Source organism: Argopecten irradians, chromosome 11, assembly GCF_041381155.1.
Source record: "Argopecten irradians isolate NY chromosome 11, Ai_NY, whole genome shotgun sequence".
NCBI classification, from domain to species: domain Eukaryota; kingdom Metazoa; phylum Mollusca; class Bivalvia; order Pectinida; family Pectinidae; genus Argopecten; species Argopecten irradians.
In genome coordinates, this window is record NC_091144.1 from 9,480,951 (window position 1) to 9,506,029 (window position 25,079).

The 25,079-nt window shown below is 37.9% G+C and overlaps 1 protein-coding gene and 1 long non-coding RNA gene across 4 annotated transcripts in view; one reads left to right on the top strand and one right to left on the bottom strand.

The window, feature by feature from the left end:
• Positions 1-22,317, bottom strand: part of LOC138334711 (serine/threonine-protein kinase 32B-like) — a 117,490-nt gene extending 95,173 nt beyond the window's left edge. Inside the window, exon 1 of one of the 2 annotated variants that reach the window (XM_069283397.1) lies at positions 21,770-22,317. The gene's annotated coding sequence lies outside the window, so the exon portion shown is untranslated. The remainder of the gene's footprint in view (positions 1-21,769) is intronic. The other variant, XM_069283399.1, reaches the window with a different exon arrangement.
• LOC138334712 (uncharacterized) overlaps positions 1-25,079 on the top strand; it is a 228,754-nt gene that overhangs the window by 70,523 nt on the left and 133,152 nt on the right. The window lies entirely within an intron of this gene.

Sequence of the window (25,079 nt, forward strand, 5' to 3'; positions counted from 1 at the left end):
TTTCCCACTTACATCAAGTGGACTTATATACTATACAGGATTATAGTGAAGAAGTGGTCAGGTTCTAACTCGCAACCCTAGACTTACTGGGCTACCATACTTCACAGGGATATCCCTTGCTTGCTCGGGAAAAGATATCTCTATCTTACACAGAGGGGTGTAAGACAGTTCACACGCGCTAGACAATAACGTGACGTCATCAATACATGCGGCGTAACTGCAGCGTGCATTGTAGATGACGTCATCAATATTGACGCATAACGACGTTCCTGCGATAATGGCGCGATGAAAAAGCTGAAAACCAACTGGAATTTTTATCATCTTTTCTACTAAGAATGGGAGAAAAAGAATCAAACATGGGTCTGTCAAGTGGACAGGGATATCTCAACCCTCGTGAAAGATTTTGACTAGCAACCCTCAGCAAGCCTCGGGTTGACAAGCCAAAATCTTTCACTCGGGTTGAGATATCCCTGTCCACTTGACAGACCCATGTAAGACTCGATTAGTTTACCATTCTACATAACCAACTCAACAATACAGAATCCCCCCTATTCCATCATTATAATACGTATTCTTGAACTTCAATATTCTGATTAAAAACATAACTAAAACTTTTGACATGGTCCTGGCTGAGAGTTCTACATACATTGTAAAATGGTTTGACTGTAACTGTTAAATTAAAAAGTATTTCATCCATCATTTTTACACAACCACAAGAAATTATTTCATATACAACAAGAGGCCCAGAGGGCCTGTATCGCTCACCTGGTTTTTTGTTAGTAATTATCACAAGACTCTGACAATTAGAAAAATAAGCAAAATTGACTCCCAAAGTTTAATTTTGAATCACAACCATACAATGGTGCTATTGATACCATACAAATATGCTATCCAATACATCGGTTCAGAGACAAATTAATTTATGTGAAAGTAGTAGCCTTATTGACCTTTTTGACCTCGCATCTATTGCCGTCAAAGGCCCCGGGGGTCAGCCCTATCATTTGTACAATTTCAAATCCCAACCCTATAAGGATGCTACCATTGCATTATAAGTGCTCTTCCATTCTTAGTTGCAGAGAAGAAGTTTTTTATGTAGAAATAGCTAAATTAACTCCTTTTGACCCCACCCTTCAGGCCCCCGGGGGATCAGCCCCATCATTTGCAAAATTTTGAATCCAAACCCTATCAGGATGTAACCATTGCATTATGAGCGTAATCCCATGTTAAGTTGCAGAGAAAAAGTCATTTATATGGAAATTGACCACTTTTGACCCCGCCCCTCAGGCCCCCGGGGGTCAGCCCTATCATTTGCACAATTTGGAATTCCCACCCTATAAGGATGCTACCATTGCATTATGGGTGCTATACCATGCTTAGTTGCAGAGAAGAAGTCATTTATATGGAAATAGCCAAATTGACCCCTTTTGACCCCGCCCCTCAGGCCCCCGGGGGGTCAGCCCTATCATTTGCACAATTTTGAATCCCCACACTATAAGGATGCTACCATTGTATTATGGGTGCTATACCATGCTTAGTTTCAGAGAAGAAGTCGTTTATATGGAAATAGCCAAATTGGCCCCTTTTGACCCCGCCCCTCAGGGCCCCGGGGGGTCAGCCCCATCATTTGCACAATTTGGAATCCCCACCCTATAAGGATGCTACCATTGCATTATGGGTGCTATACCACGCTTAGTTGCAGAGAAGAAGTCATTTATATGGAAAAAGCCAAATTGACCTCTTTTGACCCCGCCCCTCAAGCCCCCGGGGGGTCAGCCCTATCTTTTGCACAATTTGGAATCCCCACCCTTTAAGGATGCTACCATTGCATTATGGGTGCTATACCATGCTTAGTTTTAGAGAAGAAGTCGTTTATATGGAAATAGCCAAATTGACCCCTTTTGACCCCGCCCCTCAGGCCCCCAGGGGTCAGCCCCATCATTTGTACAATTTTGAATCCCCACCCTATAAGGATGCTACCATTGCATTATGGGTGCTATCCCATGCTTGGTTTCAGAGAAGAAGTCGTTTATATGGAAATAGCCAAATTGACCCCTTTTGGCCCCGCCCCTCAGGCCCCCGGGGGATCAGCCCCATCATTTGTACAATTTTCAGTTAGTAGCCCATAAGGATGCTACCAGTCAAATTTTGTTGAAATCCGACCAGCGGTTATGGAGAAGAAGTCGATTGTTGACGGACGACGGACGCCGGAAGCTGTGGTATCCCATAAGCTCACCTCGGTCCTTCGGACCAGGTGAGCTAAAAATCAATGCTAGTTTCTAAACTGAGAGGAATATATGATATATTAAATAAGGATATGGTACATTGGTTTTTTTTATATTAGTTCCCTAAGTTTACATTGTAGTAGGATCGAGCAGAAATAAAAATTGAACGGACAAACCAGGATTCAAACCTCGAACTCCTGGCGGAACACTAGACGGAGTGCACTACAAATTGAGCTGCCACAGGTTGTCAGTGGTCGACAGAACTGTTACATTATAAGACTACTTTTAGTTTATTATGGTTGTATTGAGTCTAACAGAAACTGCTTTTGGTTTGTGTTGTTACATAATGATGTTGTCTATTGTATATAGTTGTATACCTCACCAAAACAAAAAGAGCCATGGTGCCACAGTTAATTAGTCGCCTCACTCCAAAACTGTTGGATGTTTAACTGCTAAGAACTAGGAAACTAGCATTGCTATTGATTCTGAAGTGCTTCAACTATTATGGACAAGGCCCAGCAGTAAAAGGAACAATCTTCCTTTGTGGAGGCTAGGGAGAACAACAGATTTTGAAAAGAAGAAAAAAGTTTAAAAAGTTTCAAATTGATTATTCTATACCAACTTGTATCCATGTGTAATTAAATTTCTTATATTTTGCTGATCAGTGAACACCAAACAACGGTACCAACACCTTTCATAATTATTATTGCTCAAATTAACAAGTAAACCAACCAATATTCTGTATTTTCCAACAATTTTCTAAGATGTTTAATTTCTACTTTACCTTAATCTGCTTGAAATGTTTTTACGGCAATTTTTTTTTTCTGCAAATACGCAAATATCAATTGCATGCAAATAAGCCACAAATCAACGAGCAAAAGAAATGAAATAGGGAAACATTAAATTATTAATTTTATTTAGTATTCACTGAATTCAGATTTAAATTCAAGATAAATGAACTTGAGGTTTCAAAAAACTTTGTGAGGAAGCACTTATACACAGTTGTTTATTCAATTAAATAAAGGTATTCAAAAGGGAAGTAATCATGCAACTTTTACACATGCTTAGTAAAAATATTGCGTAACAAATCTGTGTGACAATTAACTTAACTTAAATTACTACCAAACCTAATGAGAAACAATTAGGAGTGAAGGAGGTGGTCTAAGCTGGTGAATGTTCGTCAACACAAATACTTCCTTCAGTATGACACCTAAGATATAATGGTTGGTCTATAACATTCAGAGGTGTTGAATGTAAAAACCAAGGGATTAGACAAAGTGCATAGGCACTGGATGACTTTGTACCAACGTATGGACAGGAACACCTCCAAACCAAATCTCACCAGGACACTTATAAATTAGCCAAAGTGCCAAATTAACAATCCTATAATTATATTATCTAGGTCCTGTAAGAACAATCTCATCTTGTAGTATCTAATACAATTGCACTACTGACAAGAAATCTGAGAGATTTTTTTTTATCTTTTGGAACTTTCTTTAAAATAGTTCTAGATAATTTTTAATCCGCAGCTTTTCTAATAAGTTAGAATTGTAAGTCATTTGCATACTTGGTCTACTAAACTCTTTAAAATATCAGAATTACATGAAATATTGCCATTATCAATTAAGAGAGATACCAGACATACCAGTAATTAATTTTATCCTGCAACTGTCCCACATACTGACCGATAACTACAGTTGGATGTCGGATAAACTTGTGCTTTATCTGTCAATACGAAATGATTTATCCTTCAATACGATTACATGAATTTGTTCCACATCTGATGGAACATTTTTTAACTTGACCCAGAACTTGAACCTTATGGTGACAGAAACGTCATTCAGTCCCGCTAAAACGTGACGTCACATTCACCGAATGACATCATTTTACGATATCGAAAATCTTGTATGGTGGTGTCAGCTTTTTCTTGGCTCATGGTAAAGGTAATTGTACTGTAAATTAATTATTTAATGGGTATTTATTGTTTTTTTAGTATTTTCATTTTGTTTCAGTGATATATCACACTGAATAGAATTATGGATACTGTTTGTGAATGTGCTGACTTATTTCCCACGGCAGTAAAAAGGAGTACACTTTCATTCGGTTTAGTGAATGAAGCTTTATCTCCGCATCAAAGAAGCGTCTCGCTGCGAACGAAACCAAGTAAATTACGGTCAATTTACTTTCGTTTTGAATGCCTTAATGGTTGCAGGATAAACAGAATACACAATTAAAGCCTCGTCATCTCCGCTTTCCTAAGTCTCGCACCAAAATAAACCTTGTATTGTAAGATACTAACCATGTATTCTCTATGTAATACTGGATTTTAAATCCGACAGCATTGCTGTATATTTATGTCTTCAAAGGCCTACTACCTTTCCTGAGAGAAACATAAAGGTTTCTTAAAAACATTAATAACATCAGCAAATATATACCAATGACCTAAGATGAGTCAACTACCGTGCAGTATTTAGGACGAAGGCGGGAGACATAAGATAACCCGCATTATGAAAATAACATTTGATTTATTTCAATCAAATTGTTCAGAAGCCAATGATCCGTATTGTATTATAATAAAAGGTAAGTTAATAACTTTTGCGAATCTGTAAAATTATTGATCTTGTTTTACATTCCAATTTTAAAAATTAAAAGCCATTTCAGAAAGGTAGTGAGTCTTTATAGAAATCTGTTTCCAGTGAGGGATTGTAAGAAAACAAAGGGGCATTGGGTTTTTTTCTTATCAAACTCCTGTAGACCCAGAACTTTCTGGATTATCATAATGATTGACTTAGGCATTGGCCAAAGGGTATTTTGTAAAAGATTTACGATACAGAAATATAGCATGTCTTACCCATGTAAGTAACACCCCGGAAACCTACCACAATGTTGTTCCATCTCTTAGCCATGAAGATGTCAGACTTGAATTAGTGTAGTGCATAAAAATAAACTGCTTTCGGATAATTTTCCTGGCACTTTTACATAAAAAATACACGTTATTTACAATCTCTCTGGCAGTTTGTAATGAGAATTCTCCTATGCATGACACATTAGTACAAGATTGTCTGCTTGGAGTGAAAAGTTTTAAACAGAAAATTTTATTATCAGAACAGCCTAGCTCACACACAATATTTAGATGCATACATATATATATATATATATAGCATCACTAATGCAGAATCTGTAGGTGGCATGGAAACATAAAACTTCCTGAAATGTTTAAAACAGCTTATCAGGCTGCGAGCTGTTTATCTGGTAGCAGCACTATTGTCTCTCCTAAGACAACATTCTTATCTGTTCCGAAGTCTTTAGAGCTACAATTGGTGCCTATTCCTGCTAATGGCCCCACAAAGTAAAATTTCGCAAAAGGTTATTTACCCATTTGCATGAATTTGATTGGATCTGTTTTATATCCCATTCCTACATATAAAAGATTCAAATCACAATCAGATATTATTTGATTTACATGCAAAATGTCTTTCAAAAGAAAATTACTCAAATGTTCTACAAAATGTGAAATTGAGGTCTTGTGAGTGATAAGGTAAATCTTCAGAACGATTGTTATGTTTGTTTTGAACAAAAATAGTATATTCATGCAGCTATGAAATAAAACAATTGAAAACCTCCCATAAACATAGATAAATTTGCCATTGTGATTCAAATTCACTGCAAATGCTCCACTACGACCCACATAGGAAAAAACCTCCACTACGACCCACATAGGAAAAAAGGCATTATCACGTCAGAAAATTGTAATTGTTCTAGCTATATGAGTTTGGCTGCTTCCTGGACACCAAATTACACCATGGTTTAATATTTTTTCTATCTATTTTTCCCCTAATATTACTATAAATTATTACCAGAGGGATCTTGGCGCCCACCAAAGAATGATCTATATCTGACAAAGGAAAGATGGATCTTTTCTCTACTTTTTAAACTTTTTCAAACATACTACATATAAAATTTGAGACAGATCGCTTCAGTACCTTTTGAGAAATAGCGGTAACAAACTTCAACTATCAAAATCCAAGATGACTCCTTGGCGGCCATCTTGTTGATCAATCGGTCCCAAATCACAATATGCACAACTAGGGCCCTAGGGGAACCTACATGTGAAATTTGAGAAAGATCCATTCAATACTTTCTGAGAAATAGCGATAACAAACTTTGAATATAAAAATCCAAGATGGCTGCCTGGCAGCAATTTTGTTGACCGATCGGTCCCAAATCACAATATGCACAACTAGGGCCCTAGGGGAACCTACATATGAATTTTGAGACAGATCCCTTCAGTACTTTCTGAGAAATAGCGATAACAAACTTTGAATAACAAAATCCAAGATGGCTGCCTGGCGGCCATCTTGTTAACCGATCAGTCCCAAAATGCAATATGCACAACTAGGTCCCTAGGGGAACCTACATATGAAATTTGAGACAGATCCCTTCAGTACTATCTGAGAAATAGCCATAACAAACTTTAACTATCAAAATCCAAGATGGCGGCCTGGCGGCCATCTTGTTCACCGATTGGTCCAAAAATGCAATATGCACAACAAGGGCCCTAGGGGAACCTACATATTAAATTTGAGAAAGATCCCTTCAGCACTTTTTGAGAAATGGGGATATCAAACCTTAACTATCAAAATCCAAGATGGCCGCCTGGCGGCCATCTTGTTTTTCTTATCAGCCTCAAAATCTGTATGGCACAAATAGGGACCAAGGGTAACCTCTATGTGAAGTTTGAACAAAATTCCTTCAGTAGTTCTCAAGAAATATCGATAACAAACTTCAACTGCCAAAATCAAAGATGGCTGCCTGGCGGCCATCTTGTTTTTCCGATCAGCCTCAAAATCTGTATGGCACAAATATGGACCAAGGGGACCCTTCATGTGAAGTTTGAACAAAATCCCTGCAACAGTTTTTAAGAAATAGTGATAACAAGCATTGTTTACGGGCGGACGACGGATGACGGACAACGGACCACGGACGCAGAGCGATTTGAATAGCCCACCATCTGATGATGGTGGGCTAAAAATAGCATTTAACATTTATGTGATTTTAAAACTTTCCTTTGTCTTATTGTATTTCCTATTGTTAATTCTATATCATGTAAAAAATCTTTTGGGTTGCATTTAAAGGGACAGATACAGTGGAACCTCCCGAAACTGATCATGGTCGGTGCACATAATTTCGTCCGGTTTAGAGAGAGGTTCGGTTTGGAGAAGTGAACCGAATACCGATCATTACGATCCGGATTTAATCGATCGGAAGTCGTTTTTTTACACTAGTGTACCGCATGTATGCCTAGTGTTCGTAAAAACCGACCGATATTGATTGTTAATGTGAATGTTATCACAAAGGAGAGAATCATACGTTTTTAAAGGAATGGATTACAACAATCTTGATTTTGTTTACCGCTTATAAACGTAGGTTTAGTTAGTTAGTTGCGTGAATGTTCTTGTGGATGTTTCTCGTCTGCACTAACCTACATACGCGGCCGATCGCTTCCGGTTACGTCAAGAATCAAATTATATGGTCTAATTACACGATGATCAGTCGATGCAGGTCATTATATGACATAGTCATTTTCTAAAACAATACATGGCTTCGGCTTCTTCATACAGATAATTTACGGACATATGTAAATAAAAAAAAACCCGTGTGATTTGAATACGAAACTATCTCTTTATTACTAGCTCTGCTTGTTTTTCATACCGTAAACAAACTGCATGCACGTGGTAGACTTTCGTTCAATATCTAAACAATAGACATGATTAAATAATTTCACCACCTATCTCGGGTATAATTACCGTTGTACCTATAGCCTACACATCTGTATACATGCCCCAGGACATGGCATGCGACAACTATAGTACAGGTATGTGTGTATTTCACACGGTCGGTTGATCAGACCTCAATATGCAATCTATCGGTTGTGTCGCTCAGGTAAGGCCGGTTTTATTGCTTTGAAAAATCGTTGTCCACACAGTTAGATCATGACTTCTTTGCAGGACCAGTATGCAAAGTATAAATATATAATACTTATATCAAAACTATAGAAAAAGGCTCTGATAACATCAAAAGGAGCTAAAATCCAGAATTTCTTTTGAGATATTTTCTGTGGCTAATTTTCATTTATAGTTCTTTAAAAAGTCTAATCTCATTTGTACAATTTCTACCATTGATTAGAATAACTCTTCCATTCTTAGTTGCAAAGAAGAAGTCGTTTATATGGAAATAGCTAAATTAACCCCTTTTGACCCCACCTTTCAGGCCCCGGGGGGTCAGCCCCCATCATTTGCAAAATTTTGAATCCAAACCCTATAAGGATGTAACCATTGCATTATGAGCGTAATCCCATGTTAAGTTGCAGAGATAAAGTCATTTATATGGAAATTGACCACTTTTGACCCCACCCCTCAGGCCCCGGGAGGTCAGCCCTATCATTTGCACAATTTGGAATCCCACCCTATAAGGATGCTACCATTGTATTATGGGTGCTATACCATGCTTAGTTGCAGAGAAGAAGTCATTTGTATGGAAATAGCCAAATTGACCCTTTTTGACCCGCCCCTCAGGCCCCGGGGGGTCAGCCCTATCATTTGCACAATTTTGAATCCCCACACTATAAGGATGCTACCATTGTACTATGGGTGCTATACCATGCTTAGTTTCAGAGAAGTCGTTTATATGGAAATAGCCAAATTGGCCCCTTTTGACCCCGCCCCTCAGGCCCCTGGGGGATCAGCCCCATCATTTGCACAATTTGGAATCCCCACCCTATAAGGATGCTACCATTGCATTATTGGTGCTATACCACGCTTAGTTGCAGAGAAGAAGTCATTTATATGGAAAAAGCCAAATTGACCCCTTTTGACCCTGCCCCTCAAGCCCCCTAGGGGGGTCAGCCATATCATTTGCACAATTTTTAATCCAAACCCTATAAGGATGCTACCATTGCATTATGGGTGCTATACCATGCTTAGTTTCAGAGAAGAAGTCGTTTATATGGAAATAGCCAAATTGGCCCCTTTTGACCCCGCCCCTCAGGCCCCCGGGAGGTCAGCCCCATCATTTGTACAATTTTGACTCCCCACCCTATAAGGATGCTACCATTGCATTATGGGTGCTCTCCTATGCTTGGTTTCAGAGAAGAAGTCGTTTATATGGAAATAGCCAAATTGACCCCTTTTGACTCTGCCCCTCAGGCCCCCCGGGGTCAGCCCCATCATTTGTACAATTTTGAATCCCCACCCTATAACGATACTACCATTGCATTATGAGTGCTATTCCATGCTTAGTTTCAGAGAAGAAGTCGTTTATATGGAAATAGCCAAATTGACCCCTTTTGACCCCGCCCCTCAGGCCCCAAGGGGGTCAGCCCCATCATTTGTACAATTTGGAATCCCCACCCTATAAGGATGCTACCATTGCATTATTGGTGCTATACCACGCTTAGTTGCAGAGAAGAAGTCATTTATATGGAAAAAGCCAAATTGACCCCTTTTGACCCTGCCCCTCAAGCCCCCTAGGGGGGTCAGCCATATCATTTGCACAATTTTTAATCAAAACCCTATAAGGATGCTACCATTGCATTATGGGTGCTATACCATGCTTAGTTTCAGAGAAGAAGTCGTTTATATGGAAATAGCCAAATTGGCCCCTTTTGACCCCGCCCCTCAGGCCCCCGGGAGGTCAGCCCCATCATTTGTACAATTTTGACTCCCCACCCTATAAGGATGCTACCATTGCATTATGGGTGCTATCCTATGCTTGGTTTCAGAGAAGAAGTCATTTATATGGAAATAGCCAAATTGACCCCTTTTGACTCCGCCCCTCAGGCCCCCCCGGGGTCAGCCCCATCATTTGTACAATTTTGAATCCCCACCCTATAACGATACTACCATTGCATTATGAGTGCTATTCCATGCTTAGTTTCAGAGAAGAAGTCGTTTATATGGAAATAGCCAAATTGACCCCTTTTGACCCCGCCCCTCAGGCCCCAAGGGGGTCAGCCCCATCATTTGTACAATTTTGAATCCCCACCCTATAAGGATGCTACCATTGCATTATGGGTGCTATCCCATGCTTGGTTTCAGAGAAGAAGTCGTTTATATGGAAATAGCCAAATTGACCCCTTTTGGCCCCGCCCCTCAGGCCCCCGGGGGATCAGCCCCATCATTTGTACAATTTTCAGTTAGTAGCCCATAAGGATGCTACCAGTCAAATTTTTGTTAAAATCCGAGCAGCGGTTATGGAGAAGAAGTCGATTGTTGCCGGACGCCGGACACCGGACGATGGACGCCGGACGCTGCGGTATCCCATAAGCTCACCTCGGTCCTTCGGACCAGGTGAGCTAACAAGAGGCCCATGGGCCTTAACGGTCATCTGACTATTAGTACAATACAACATAGTCGTTTAAAGATTTTAGCCTATTTGACCTCTGTGACCTTGATTGAAGGTCAAGGTAATTCATTTGAACAAACTTGGTAGCCCTTCATCCAAGCATGCTACATGCCCAATATCAGGTCTCTAGGCCTCTTAGTTATTCACAAGAATTTGTTTAAATGATTTTAGCCTATTTGACCCCTGTGACCTTGAATGAAGGTCAAGGTCATTTATTTGAAAAAAACTTAGTAGCCCTTCATCCCAGCATCCTTCAGGCCAAATATCAGTACCCTGGGCCTTCTGGTTCTTGAGAAGAAGTTGTTTAAAGATTTTAGCCTATTTGACCCCTGTGACCTTAAATGAAGGTCAAGGTCACTTATTTGAACAAACTTGGTAGCCCTTCATCCCAGCATGCTACATGCCCAATATCAGTACCCTGGGCCTTCTGGTTCTTAAGAAGAAGTCATTTAAAGATTTTAGCCTATTTGACCCCTGTGACCTTGAATGAAGATCAAGGTCATTCATTTGAACAAACTTGGTAGCCCTTTATCCCAGCATGCCACAGGCCTAATATCAGGTCTCTAGGCCTCTTAGTTATTCACAAGAATTTGTTTAAATGATTTTAGCCTATTTGACCCCTGTGACCTTGAATGAAGGTCAAGGTCATTTATTTGAAAAAACTTAGTAGCCCTTCATCCCAGCATCCTTCAGGCCAAATATCAGTACCCTGGGCCTTCTGGTTCTTGAGAAGAAGTCGTTTAAATATTTTAGCCTTTTTGACCCCTGTGACCTTGAATGAAGGTTAAGGTCATTCATTTGAACAAACTTGGTAGCCCTTCATCCAAGCATGTCACAGGCCCAATATCAGTACCCTGGGCCTTCTGGTTCTTGAGAAGAAGTCGTTTAAAGATTTTAGCCTATTTGACCCTGTGACCTTGAATGAAGGTCAAGGTCATTTATTTGAACAAACTTGGTAGCCCTTCATCCCAGCATGCCACAGGCCTAATATCAGTTCTCTAGGCCTCTTAGTTATTCACAAGAAGTTGTTTAAAGGATTTTAGCCTATTTGACCCCTGTGACCTTGAATGAAGGTCAAGGTCATTTATTTGAAACAAACTTGGTAGCCCTTCATCCCAGCATCCTACAGGGCAAATATCAGTACCCTGGGCCTTCTGGTTCTTGAGAAGAAGTTGTTTAAAGATTTTAGCCTTTTTGACCCCTGTGACCTTGAATGAAGGTCAAGGTCATTCAACTGAACAAACTTGGTAGCCCTCCATCCCAGCAACCTACAGGCCAAATATGAGTACCCTGGGCCTTCCGGTTATTGAGAAGAAGTCGTTTGAATAAAAAGTTTACGCACGGCGTACGGCGCACGACGACGGACGGTGCATGATGACAATAGGTCATCCTGACCTTTTGGGTCAGATGACCTAAAAATTGAAATCATTGACCATCTGTTTTCCTAAAACTATTAGAAATGACAGGTAATATTTATTGGAACTGGAGTTAGATTTAGAAGATTCATTTATACTGAGAATTCTCTTTCAGTTCTTTTTTTCATATTTGCATATTGCAATTTTTTCTGCCCTTGTAGATACTAGATTGTGACGTCATATTTTACTATGACATTACATTTTACAAAGAAAATGACACGAGTTTAGCTCAAAATAATAAAGTCACATGAGGCCCACCTGCAAGGGCAGATATAGGAGGAAGTTAAATTGGCAAATCAAATCATACAAATGCATGTATACAGCACAGTCTGTCTACCGGGAAATTTAATTTTCTTCAAATTGTACAGTTGTTCTCACAGCAAAATCAATATTGTGTTCAGTTAGAGAGAAACAAATCTGACATTGACTGAAAACTGCATTTCAATTCAAATATTAGTCATAACATTTTTATGTACACTGTCTGTATGTAATCTGTAGAAGTGACACTCAAATATAAACAAAATTAATTTATCGAGAACCAAGCATAATTGCCACATTGTTTCAAAGCTACATTAAGATATAAGAAACGACACAAAGCAAGTTTTTACATTTTCAGTCTGCATTTAATTCAAAGTACCGGTAAGTTAAATTGAAGCCAAAAAAAAGGGGAGGGGCACTTATAGGGATGGGAAAGCTAATTATTGGGTGAAATATGGTAGGTATGTAACTCAACCTTTAGTTTGTTCTCCCATTTTAACATAATGATGAGGTAAATTGTAGCTAGTGTTTTTATTTGGTCAATTTTGGTAGTAATTATATTGTATGGTAATTTAGCATTACTACTGTGGTACCACAGTGCAGTAATCAACATCTTATTTCTCAAATTTTTTTCTTTTACAACTGAAAAAAAATCCAGGAACGTAGAGACCAGGAAATAAAGCGCAATCACGATAGAAATTAATACCAGTAACACTTTTCATCTGAATTACAGAGTTACTGAGATGGGTTGTAAGATAATCAGCAAATGAAGCCAGAAAGCTGGAAATGTCCTGATTACTTGTTGACGATCTCCAGGCAACATGTTACTGGATATAGGTTCAAACTTCTTAGTAATTAAACTTATCTTAAATCAGCCTACAAGGCAATGATACAAGCAGAAATTCACTTTGATTACTGATATTTATCACTGAAGGGCACTAACCTTTCCCAGATTTTTTTAAATCCTGAAAAAGTAAAATATCAGTGATTGATTTACAATGGGTGTTCTGCTAATTGCAATGATAACATACCCATGCAAGGATGGAGATTCTGATTTTACCTAGATCTATTTTGTTACATCTACTGTCGACTGATCATAACTTAGTACATAAGATAAACTAGTACCCATAGATAAGAGAGAAAATTAACAAATGATCCATAAACCTGTACTAGCTCTGTAACCATAAAATAGATGGCCACTGCATGGAACCTTTAGTGCAAGACAAAATGGTATCACAGGATTGAAAGTAGGATCTATTGATGAGCAACAATAAGTCTGACTCAATGAGTATTGAATGGTGCTAAAAGTAAATGGTTTTAATGAATCTAGTCTACATTCTATCTTAAAAAAAAACCACTGTATTTAAATTTTATCATTAATTTTAATGAAAGCTAACCTTATTGCACTGCCTTCTAAACGAACTCTTTATAGTTATTGAGGAAATGAAGATACCTTACATTTACCATGTAATAACACAGTCTATCAATAGCTACATTTAACACTAAAGATTACCATGGCAACAGTTCACAAAGAAACATAATAGTAATTGCCACTACATGCATATATTGATGCTGTAAAACGCTCCTGTTTGATTTGTAAGGTCTGAATCAATATCATCTTGCTACGGTTATGGCCAGGTAACGATGGTTTTTGTATGGTCACCTGAAACTCGTTATCAGAAGCTTCCAACAACTTGCTGACGATGGTCTGACATAGCTGAGGTCTAACCACTAACCAAGCTTGTGATGTCAATAAATGATCACATTACCAGATCTACAGTCTTTGATGAATCGTAATATATTTTTGAATAAAACCATGCATTTCCTTCATGTCATTATGATTTGCAAACTACAATAAGTGTTTGACACAAAAGAAGGTTGCTGACTCTGAAGTCTATAGCAGTTTTAACTCAGAGTTACCAGGATGGTTCTCAAGGTCAGAGGTCAGAGTTTGGTTCTCTAGGTCAGAGTTTGGTTCTCTAGGTCAGAGTTTGGTTCTCTAGGTCAGAGTTTGGTTCTCTAGGTCAGAGTTTGGTTCTCTAGGTCAGAGTTTGGTTCTCTAGGTCAGAGTTTGGTTCTCTAGGTCAGAGTTTGGTTCTCTAGGTCAGAGTTTGGTTCTCTAGGTCAGAGTTTGGTTCTCTAGGTCAGAGTTTGGTTCTCTAGGTCAGAGTTTGGTTCTCTAGGTCAGAGTTTGGTTCTCTAGGTCAGAGTTTGGTTCTCTAGTCAGAGTTTGGTTCTCAAGATCAGAGTTTGGTTCTCTAGATCAGAGTTTGGTTCTCTAAGGTCAGAGTTTGATTCTCTAGGTCAGAGTTTGGTTCTCTAGGTCAGAGTTTGGTTCTCTAGGTCAGAGTTTGGTTCTCTAGGTCAGAGTTTGGTTCTCTAGGTCAGAGTTGTTTCTCTAGGTCAGAGTTTGGTTCTCTAGCTCTGAGAGTGGTTCTCTAGCTCTGAAGTGGTTCTCTAGGTCAGAGTTTGGTTCTCAGTTCAGAATTTGGTTCTCTAGGTCAGAGTTTGGTTCTATAGCTCAGAGTTTGTTCTCTAGGTCAGAGTTTGGTTCTCTAGGTCAGAGTTGGTTCTTAGGTCAGAGTTTGGTTCTCTAGGTCAGAGTTTGGTTCTCTAGGTCAGAGTTTGGTTCTCTAGGTCAGAGTTTGGTTCTCTAGGTCAGAGTTTGGTTCTCTAGTCAGAGTTTGGTTCTCTAGGTCAGAGTTTGGTTCTCTAGGTCAGAGTTTGGTTCTCTAGGTCAGAGTTTGGTTCTCTAGGTCAGAGTTTGGTTCTCTAGGTCAGAGTTTGGTTCTCTAGGTCAGAGTTTGGTCTCTCTAGGTCAGAGTTTGGTTCTCTAGGTCAGAGTTTGGTTCTCTAGGTCAGAGTTTGGTTCTCTAGGTCAGAGTTTGGTTCTCTGTCAGAGTTGTTCTCTAGTCAGAGTTTGGTTCTCTAGTCAGAGTTTGGTTCTCTAGGTCAGAGTTTGGTTCTCTAGGTCAGAGTTTGGTTCTCTAGGTCAGAGTTCTTTTGGTTTCTCTAGGTCAGAGTTTGGTTCTCTAGGTCAGAGTTTGGTTCTCTAGGTCAGAGTTTGGTTCTCTAGGTCAGAGATTGGTTCTCTAGGTCAGAGTTTGGTTCTCTAGCTCAGAGAGTGGTTCTCTAGGTCAGAGTTTGGTTCTCTAGGTCAGAGTTTCAGAGTTTGGTTCTCTAGGTCAGAGTTTGGTTCTCTAGGTCAGAGTTTGGTTCTCTAGGTCAGAGTTTGGTTCTCTAGGTCAGAGTTTGGTTCTCTAGGTCAGAGTTTGGTTCTCTAGGTCAGAGTTTGGTTCTCTAGGTCAGAGTTTGGTTCTCTAAGTCAGAGTTTGGTTCTCTAGGTCAGAGTTTGGTTCTCTAGCTCAGAGTTTGGTTCTCTAGGTCGCCAGCTTGGTTCTTTTAACGCTATAACAGCTATGGGACCGTGGTAAAGATGTCCTGACATATTACCACACATCCTCCACCTCAGACTGGGTCACAAGTGTGATTCCCATTTTGACTCAGCAGAGTGGTCAACCAAACCAAACTGCTATAAGCCCTGCTGCTGGCTCCAGAATTGCCAGTTTGGTTCTTTATTACTTAAGCCTGACACTTCTTGAACATACTACAGTAAGTTTTATCTTTCTTCAGTCATTGAGTAAAAAATTCTTAAGAATTAAGTTTGTCAACTAGGTTTTTGTTATAATATAACCACCATCTAAGTTGGAACACCCTGTGAAAACCCAACCTTGAAACCAAAGGGGAATCAGAGGTCGATGGTTGTAGTATAGATCTTATAATTTATATATCTTTGATATATTTAGCTGCTTTATCAAATCTACTTCAATTTATTTTTTTTACATAATATACAGTAGTTCAAAATATGGGTTTGAAGGTAGTTAAAACGTACAGTCTGTACTGACTGCTGAATGGTGGATTTTTTTCTCTGGGTACTCAACCCTACTTTCCTCCATGTCCTATACCTGGTATGTCATTGAATGACCTTGGCTCTTGATAGGACATTAAAACAATCATATACCAACAAAATTATCAGTACCAGGTACATTAATGTAATACCTTAGCTCAGTCAGTACAATTGGGCACATCTGCCAGAATGAAACTTTTACTGGAACGTTAATTGCTGTCAGTAGGTGGCTGCTGTACTCGCCTAGAATGTGTAAATGTACGATAGAATAGTACCTGGGAACAATTATCCTGCTATACTTCCTGGTTTGAGAGAACCTCCAAATGATATCGATCCCCATCTACATATATATACATATATGTAATAGTTCAAGACAACACCTCTACTTACTCTAGGTATTTAGATGTGTAGAAAGTATTGGTAATTTTATGCTGAAACAGCATTAAACATCTCTTGACTGACAACTGGTAGTCCTGCTTTTTGTCAAAATATTTTCAAAGTTCGTTATATTTGTTTATCACTTAACTTTCTCATATTCGCCACTAATTCTACGACTTTGAACAGGTCTTCCACTTCCAGAAGGTGTTAATCTGAACAGTCTTGAATGGTTTGTCTATAGTTTGTACAATTATGGTGGCCTCAGATCTATTAGTAACCTCAAGATGACAGTCTAGGACTGGCCCAGGTTTGTAGACATGAAGAGCTAATCCATGGTTAGGTTTGGCTTTAGTAATTTTATGTCCTTTTAACAACCAGGATTATTTATTTACGGATGTGCCAGGTTTGTTAATGGAGGAAAGCCGGAGAAAAATGACTGACCAACGTGTAATCAGTGAATGTCCAACATGGGATTCAAACTCGTAACCCTGAGTTGGAGGGCTTGTGCTTGATGACGAGACATCTTAACCATTCCGCCACCGCAGCCCCTATTACAATGAATTGCACCATGGGGAAACAGAGAGGGTTTGCTTCAAATGAAGTTTTGCAGCGGGAGATTGTTACATCATTCCGAAAGTTTCTTTGATGTGGTCACAGACCCCATCACAGGTAACCTTCACCCCATCACCGACATTTTGTCGAGAATTGAAACCACTCCCACACAATTGCAAATCCATGGCGCCTTTTGATTGGTTAGTCACATTTGAAACTTATGCTGCTGAACCTTTGATTGACATTGGATTTCATCAGGCTCACATGCATATTGTAATATTTTAAAAATCAAAATCGCTTGCATGTACCGCACAATAACAATCCGATATATTGATACCACAGCAAAGTTAACATATATGATTATGCACATTCAAAAATCGAATTATGGAAATATCAGCAAGGATTTATAAGTGAGACTATACGTCCTTGATATCACATATTTTAAGACTCATTCATATGTGTATAACTGTATATGAAGGATAGAGATATTCTACCCGAAGGTCACAAAATGTAAAATCCGGGGATTGCCAAGGCTCATACATGTACCATGATGTTTTATTGCAATTTCACTACAATGAATTTCCACCATCTTGAAATAAATTTGAACAAAAATCCGTCTGCAAGTCAATTCTCCAAATATGAAAATTGTGTGATATTTTAAACGCAAATCCCGTTTTTTTCATCTTTTACTTATAAAGTAAACCCAGCCTAGTTTCTGAAAACAAAAGTTTAAATTTTAACGGGAAAATAGTAATTAAAATGTATGTATTACCTGTATATTTAAACTTCATTTATGGATATCCAACCCGGCATAAGTCATATATGTATCACAAGACCTATTTTTTTTAAACTATCAGTGTCGTTTAGTAATACTCACAAAGATATTTTGGCGAAATCACATATTTAGTGATTATTGAAGGCATAATAAGGTTAAGAATTGAGTTCTGATTTTTATACACAATGATCAGTATTAATTCTAAAAAGTATCAAAGAAATTATAAGAATGCATGAGAATATGGGCACCTACATCCTCGATATTCCAAGATTCAAAATTTGTTTCTTACAATGTACGTGTTACAGAAGGTCATAATGGAAAAAAACAAGTGAAGAAAGAATAGAGAAAACTAAATAAATTCTTGACAAAGATAACTGATGCTGCATGATGACATTTTTCGAATACATAATTTTTTTTAATGATGGTATTCATTTATCAATTACATGTATGTGCATATATGACATGCATGTTATGTATAATGTACATTTAACGGAGTATTTTAATAAGTCAACCAATATTTAAGAAGGTAATTGAGAATTACATAGAGAGTACATCCCTATCTTTTTTGTAAAATATAAAAAAATTGGATTTATATAGTAATATTTCGGTATGAAAGTTTATCTCAAAGCTAGTATTGACTCATTTTTACAAATCTAGAAATGGTGAGGCTTGTATCCAGCACAATCAATACAAAAGGGACATAATATGTCCTAACCTTTTGGTTCCCCGTTTTTGAAGGGTACATTTCTGGAATATCAATGATCGGAGTCTATGGAATACATGTACAATGTACATGTACAGGAATGTCTGGTTAGCATGCATGTGGTCAGTGTTCGTATGGATGTTATTTGACTTAACGGTACACAATCTTTTTCAATGCTGAAAATACAGAAGTAAATGTCATGCTTATGAGCAGAAAAATCAATGTAGTATTAAAGTAAATCTGATTGTGTGTCATTTTTTTTAAACAAAGAGTATATATATATTACGTGGCTCTGCTACTGTCGGACACCTTCACTGACTCCAGGTAAGTGACCAATCAGAATGGCCAGGAAAGGGCTTTCAACCAAAACCATAAACACACCGTTACTTGTAATTTGTCCAAATGTTCACGGTTACTTCAAAGGAACGTGGCGAGCAGCAGAACGATTGAAAGGAAGGCAGTGCGTTTCCACCATGGTGCAATTCATTGTACAACTAATCGAGAGACAGCAGCATAGGGCTTACCCAGATATGGAATGCTAGAGTTTATCTACAGTTGTAAGCTGATGTATGATAAATACTTAAAAATTAAAATATGGTATGAGAAATAAGCTGGGCATAGGTATGTTTCAAAAAGATTGCTACCGTATTCAACCCATAAGTGCCCAAGGCATTTAAAAAATAGAAGAAAAAAAAGTTTTGATTGTTTTGGTCTTGTGATCCAGGCAATTAAAATGAGGTCTCAAGAAGGGGGTGGGGTGCGTATTGGGTCGAATATTGTAACCACAGTTAATCGCTGGCATATGATGGGCATAGGGCTTTTACTGAGGGCTTTGATGAAATTGAAGAAATTTGACTTTGTGATTCTTAATTGCTTATGGTAATACTTTAAAAGATTGGATTACTTATCATAGTTTTGGAATGATACCTGCTCGGAGACTTTGAAAATAAGACAGACTGAAAAGCAGACTGCCTAGAGCTGGAAAAGGGGTCTGGGATTCCTTACCAAAAAAAAATAAGTTGCAGATTATTTCAGGATAGTTTTCTTCAAAATGCCTGCTTCAAATTTTTGCGGTAAAAGTACCAGTATCTGTTTTTTGAGTTGCTAACCTCTAATCTTAAGTGGTATTTCATTATGGACAAAATTTATTGTGTATCCACAGAAAAATACTACCGGTACATATAATATTAATTGTGTATTGGATGTTCAAACGGGAAATTGTCTTTTGAAGCAGGTGCTCAGGGGTTTTCTGGTACACTCAATATGATGTCAGTGTATGAAACTTGAAACAAAAGCAGCGAGTAGTTGTTCAGTTCTGAAAATCGTTCTGATACTATTTCCAATGTCTTTCCATCACTCAATACATCCTCAACAATGCCAAAGCTTCATTTCCATCATTGCGATTGTATAAAAGAGAGAATCCTGAGTCTAAAATGAAACTAACAATTTGTTGATTGAATAAATCAGAGCTCTGAGTGACTTGGTTAAGATCTTGATGGTGGACCTGACCTGTCTTTATATGACTAAAAACGCCGTCAGCTTAGCAGAGATAATTGGTACTAAGACAGGTAACCCAGTCCATTACTGTTTTTTATTTTCCATTTTTAACGATCATAAACTATTATCAGGGTTTTTGCAAGCCTTTATAGGGTCTGGTAGAAGGACCCATTTCCCAAATTCAGTCAGTATTTTTCAAAATGCAGTAAAATTAAATTAAAACCCCAAATATAATGTCTTATATCACACCTATGACATCAGTAAAAATTAAATGTAGAAGTTGAAGAATATCATCATATCATTTAAAGAAAGAGCTAAAACCTTCTTTGTTAATTACAGATTAATTTCCCCATTATCATATTATTTCAACAAAATTGTGATGAAAATTTTAACAAAATAATGCTGATAATATTTTCCCAATTTTTGAAAAACACCGATGATATTTTCCCAATATGTGCTAGGGGTCCTTTCTTCCAAACAGCTGACAAAAACCTGACTTTTACAACAGGCATCACATAGCCAAATACCTTTTTTTATTTTAACAAAGCCCTAAGTAACAGTTAGAGAGACTCAGGTAATAAATACAGTATTCAGTGTACAATATTCAGTTAATGACACCAAATGGCATTGGTAAGCCTGTCTTTATAGACAGGTGCCCTTTATACAGAGGTCAATTATGATGAATATGTCCTTTTTAGACAGGTGCCCTTTATATTGGGGGTCAATTACATAGTAAACAGCACCAAATGGCATTGATAAGCCTGTCTTTAGAGACAGGTGCCCTTTACACAAAGGTCAATTATTACCCCAAATAGAGCTGATGAGTCTGTCTTTTATAGACAGGTGTGAGGAGTCCAGTTTCACCAACATTCCCTTTAAGGGATTCCTTAACTGCAATTTACCATAGAATAGCAATAATACTAGATGTTAAAGAAAACTCTGATGTTAAGAGCTTAAATTACAAGTTAAGGAATGTTGATGCAACAGGACCATGTGAAACAGGGCTAAGTTACTGATGTCTTCATATATCACAATGTACAATGATGTTAAATTCTGAGTGGTGTCACTGAAAGTATCTACATATTGTATCAGAGATTAGTGTATGTATATGTTTATATAATCACCTGATTCTAGAATATCTAAATGTTGTTTATTGTGACAATGTGATCTCCATACTATTTTTTCAGATTTTACACGTTTTCAACAACAGATCATTCATTATATTGTAAAGTGAAATGGACCATTTCCAAAAATAATATCTAAAACTGCAACGAGGAATAATATCCCATGAAGGCACACATTTTCTCTACCTGTAAGATTCACAGCTGAGCTATGTGATTGAACTATGCACTAATACTATCAGGGAATCTAGGATGATAATTACAGGATTAGATAGAAGCAGTGATTTGAGTTGAAAAGATTTTTTATAGATTTGCTTGTAAAATAACTATTTGTGCTAATAGTGAAACAGCTTCACAGGAGAAAATCGATGGAATTTACATCGGTATTCAAACCTTTCAATTACGCAGATAGCTTTTGCTACCTCATCAAAGGTTTAGCCTACTCTATCGGTACCTAATCGAGGGTTATTCAATGTTAATCAATTGTCCCTTCATCAGAGAACTAGAAGTTCAAACAAGACAAAAAATCATATCCTACCTTTTGTCCTGCCTTCCGTTTATGTCGATCCATTGTGGTGCCAAATGAAGTTGTTACTGAAATCCTCCTTGTCAAAGCGACTTCTGTAGCTAGATATAACAATAGATCACGCAGATCTTCTAAGGATGATAAGGCTTAATTCTTATTGCTTAGGCAAAGACGGCAGTATTAATTCGAACCTATCATCTTCATATCTATAAATCTGTGGCTTCAAATGCCAAAGTCAATTTGCAGACCTGTCGTGAAATCCGCGAATTGTTTAGAAATTGTCCTGGAACTGTATTCGTTGTTTACATGGGTCGTCATCAGCGAGCACACATGCATGTCATTTCGAACTGTTGGCTCTCTGCCATTCTGTGTACGTTCGTCTGCTCTGCTGATTATGTCTCTACAGTCACGTGCTTGGCCAATCAATTATGAAGCTAAGCAGAAGTTGTGTTCTGGCTACAGGTAAACGCCATCCTCCACCAAACTCTAGCTTCTAGTGTCTACCACCGATCCACTTCCTAAACAAATCGATTTTCTTATGAGAAAGTTGTACGAGTTGTCTTTCCTGAATTGATGCAGACGCAAGTAATTATATAATTGGCGGGAAAATTGTTGTCCGTAAGCGCGTTAAGTCAATGATGTGTTTAATCCTTGTATAATGTATGTTACTTTATTATTTTTCGATAAAATCGATATCATTGTAAACCCTGCATAGGCTTCAAACCGACGTATTGACTTACATCTCTTTATTTATTTGTACACGAACAAAGTGTATGCACATGCACATAAATTATAGTCACTTTATGTGTACATGTACGTAAGCAGACTGTTAGCTGATATTTAGGGCAATGGCGTGCACTGTGTATTATATACATGTACACTACATTACAGGTAATGTATTATAGTTGTCTGGCTATAGGCTAGAACGATTTACTTTTTTATCAATGGAAATAAAAACCATAATTAATCAATAAATTCATCATTTCTCAAGCCTAGAAATGAAGTTACAAACAGCGGTCCAACTTATAACGTTGTAAGATTGACGACAACATGACATACTAATACTTAAAGCAAGTGCGAATTCAATTGGTCGAACTTGTCTAAACCTTAACTTTTTAACGTTGTTCATTATATGTGTTACTTTACATTTATGTGTATATGTCTTACTATGGTTTTTTCCTATTTTCATACATGACATTTAATATCATAATTTATCTCTTGCCAGGTAACAAATTACTATACGAAATCGAGTATGGAAATTAAAAAGTGTTTTCTGTCCTCATACCCTTGTAACTAACTTTGTAAAAGAATGAGTGTATGAATGTTTGCGACACAATATCTATTTTGTGTTTGTTTAGTTGTTTTATAGCATTGCAATGGAATGTCTTTGAAAATCAAAGAAATATAAAAATAAATATTGATCGAACTTGTTTGATTATAAATTATACAGGATTTAGGCAATGGTTTGTAGTCAAGAATAGGTCCCATTGACCATAAGTTCTTGACAAAATATATGGCAATGTATATTTAAGTGTGGTATCTATAAATAACAGCAAGATTGGTAAATACTTTAATGTAATACCTGCATTTATTTACACATCATAAACATAGTAAAAAGTTTAAATAATAAAAAAACACGTTTTGATAGCTGAATACGGTTGTTGTGTAACGTAAACCTAAACAAATATTATAACACTTGCGTTTTAAATGGTGAGTGTTATTACATGTATGAAAACAAACCGAATGAGTTATTGATATTATCGTTAGGTGGTAGACATCTAGCTACAGTGATAGCAACCCCTGGGACTTAGAGGATGTGTAATAGCGTACTAGTCAATTAAAGCAGACATTCGTACTGGGATAAAGGTGAAATAAGAACTGCTGAATTTTAAAAGATTGCGATTGTTGATTGTGATTTTACTGAGTTCGACACACTGTCACCCTCAATACACCAGGGGTTACTGTCACTATCGTTATATCCACCCCTGGACTATCTCATAGTAAAAAAAACTGACCAATTATTTCACTCCAAACTTACAACAAAGTTACATTAATACGCATGGTGGGTCTTCAGTGGATGTAGCAAACATTAGAATGCATGAACTGGAGTACAGGGAATATAAAGGTCACCAGAACGTGACCCCTAATGGGTTATTGGTAGGCCATGATTAACTGGGGTACATGGACTATAAAGATCACCAGAGCGTGACCCCTAATGGGTTATTGTTAGGCCATGATTAACTTGTGTACAGGGAATATAAAGTTCACCAGAACGTGACCCCTAATGGGTTATTGTTAGTCCATGATTAACTGGAGTACAGGGAATATAAAGGTCACCAGAACGTGACCCCTAATGGGTTATTGTTAGTCCATGATTAACTGGAGTACAGGGAATATAAAGGTTACCAGAACGTGACCCCTAATGGGTTATTGTTAGACCACGATTAACTGGAGTACAAGGAATATAAAGGTTACCAGAACGTGACCCCTAATGGGTTATTGTTAGACCATGATTAACTAAGCTACAGGGAATATAAAGGTTACCAGAACGTGACCCCCTAATGGGTTATTGTTAGGCCATGATAAGCTGGAGTACAAGGAATATAAAGGTCACCAGAACGTGACCCCTTAAGGTTATTGTTAGGCCATGATAAGCTGGAGTACAAGGAATATAAAGGTCACCAGAACATGACACCTAATGGATTATTGTTAGGTCATGATAAACTGAAGTACAGGGAATATAAAGGTTACCAGAACGAGACCCCTTATGGGTTATTGTTAGTCCATGATTAACTGAGCTACATGGAATATAAAGGTTACCAGAAAGTGACCCCTACTGGGTTATTGTTAGGCCATGATTAACTGAGCTACAGGGAATATAAAGGTTACCAGAACGTGACCCCTAATGGGTTATTGTTAGGCCATGATTAACTGAGCTACAGGGAATATAAAGGTCACCAGAACGTGACCCCTAATGGGTTATTGTTACACATGATTAACTGAGCTACAGGGAATATAAAGGTTACCAGAACGTGACCCCTAATGGGTTATTGTTAGTCCATGATTAACCGGAGTACAGGAATATAAAGGTCACCAGAACGTGACCCCTAATGGGTTATTTTAGTCCATGATTAACTGGAGTACAGGAATATAAAGGTCACCAGAACGTGACCCCTAATGGGTTATTGTTAGACCATGATTAACTGGAGTACAGGGAATATAAAGGTCACCAGAACGTGACCCCTAATGGGTTATTGTTAGACCATGATTAACTGGAGTACAGGGAATATAAAGGTCACCAGAACGTGACCCCTAATGTTAT